Source organism: Heterocephalus glaber, unplaced genomic scaffold (genome assembly GCF_053883595.1).
Source record: "Heterocephalus glaber isolate CG9 unplaced genomic scaffold, H.glaber_assembly_v1.0 deba00001504, whole genome shotgun sequence".
Lineage (NCBI taxonomy): Eukaryota > Metazoa > Chordata > Mammalia > Rodentia > Bathyergidae > Heterocephalus > Heterocephalus glaber.
The window spans coordinates 65,096,334-65,098,292 of record NW_028258324.1 but is presented as its reverse complement, the minus strand read 5'-3'; the positions used below and the strand labels follow the sequence as shown (position 1 = coordinate 65,098,292).

At 39.7% G+C, this 1,959-nt stretch overlaps 1 pseudogene; it reads left to right on the top strand.

Annotated features, from left to right (window-relative positions):
* The first annotated feature begins 663 nt into the window (after window positions 1-663).
* On the top strand, window positions 664-1,371 carry LOC101709047 (tumor protein D52 pseudogene; annotated as a pseudogene).
* The last annotated feature ends 588 nt before the right edge of the window (window positions 1,372-1,959 follow it).

The window sequence follows — 1,959 nt, the reverse complement described above, 5'->3', positions numbered from 1 at the left end:
GTTAGGATGCTTATATGGGGTTCACACATTGATTAAGGCATAAGAACCTTATAAAACAGAAGGATCTGAGATCTTCAGCTCTGCTCTCTGGTTTCTTCTCTTTTCCAAGCATCAGAATGGATATAATTTGTTTTGTGATTGGGGGAAAATGATTTTTTTTCTTCCCCAAAATTCTCATTTTGTAAATGTAAAATGTAACTCTAAATTTTATGTCATTATAAGGGCACATGAGAGGAACCATAAAGATAAACCAGAAGTAAGACATACTTCATAAAGCATGTCTTATTTCACAATGAAAGAAGACTAACCATTAATGCACTCATTTTCCAAATTCAGCAACTTTTGGAGGAGAAATACCACTTAAGGTTGAATACTTCAAGTAAAAGAAAACTCTGGCTAATCTCTCCTGAGTATAAACAAATGGATCAGTCAGATAGAGGACCTTACTCTTTAAATTCTTTACCACACACGAAAAATGGACCAGACTAGAAAGTGAAATCATCTCCAGAGATTGCACCAATTGTAGGATGAATGCAAACTGTGTGGGATTTTGCAAAGAGAGCAGGATGTTTATTCCCAAGATGTCATAATTAGTGTCCACGGTACACTTTCCCCACAAAATTCAAACATGAATCCATTGCTCAAGACTTCAACAGAGGGGCGGCTGGCAGAGGAGACATGGACCGCGGCGAGTGAGGTCTGCTGAGGACAGACCCAGCACCTGAGGAAGGAGAAGATGCTGCACCACGCTCAGCATCACCGAGACGCTCTCGGAAGAGGAGCAGGATGAGCTGAGAAGAGAGCTGGCAAAGGTGGAAGAAGAAATCCAAACTCTGTCTCAAGTGTTAGCAGCAAAAGAGAAGCATCTAGCAGAGATCAAGCGGAAACTTGGGATTGGTTCACTACAGGAGCTAAAGCAGAACATTGCCAAAGGGTGGCAGGATGTGACAGCCACTTCCGCATACAGGAAGACCTCTGAAACCTTATCTCAGGCCGGACAGAAGGCTTCAGTGCCTTTTCATCTGTTGGCTCTGTTATCACCAAAAAGCTGGAAGATGTAAAAAATTCCCCAACTTTCAAGTCATTTGAAGAAAAGGTCGAAAACTTAAAGTCTAAAGTAGGGGGAACCAAGCCTGCTGGTGGTGATTTTGGAGAAGTCTTGAATTCAATTGCAAATGCTAGTGCCACTGCTACGGAGCCACCTCCAGAACAGACACAGGAGAGCCTGTGAGATTGCTACCTTTGTTCCACTACCCACTGCCAGATGCTGCAAGCAAGATCCAAGCACATCTTGTCAACATTCGTTGCTATGGATTTCTACCAGATGTGCTTTTATTTAGCTTTACATATTTCTTTGACCAAATAGTTTGTGAGTTAAACAAAATGAAAATATCTTCACTTCTACTAGCAGGAAACACGCTGAATGTGCATTCAAGGCCCTTTATTTAGGGAAATACTATTATACAGACAACAGGTAGTACCTGGAGACACTTGCTAGAATGATCTGAGAACCTGCAGGTGATCACAGTTGCTTTTCTACTTTACAAAATTGCTCTGCATCCGAGATGCTACTTGGATTTTTGTCTTCTAGATGAATTTTTTTCCTTCTTTGACTGTATATTTGATTCCTAACTCAAATTATTCTTTTAAATTTTCTGAGTCCTGGTTATTAAAAGTTTCTGTGCCATTTTATTTACATTTAAGGGAAGAACTTAACAGCTACAAAAAATTTGTTTTTGAATAAACACTGTTTTCGTATAAGGTACATATATATCTTGGGTGTGTGAAGATGTCAGATTAAACAGCTTTAAATCCAATTTGTTACAGTTGTGTGACAGTATATACAGAAATTCCAACTACTGGGTGACTTGGGAGTGGGATCTCCCCATATCCTTATTAACTGCCCTTTGTGACTATAACCATTTCAGCATATTTGTTTTTGTGCCACTTATATCAACT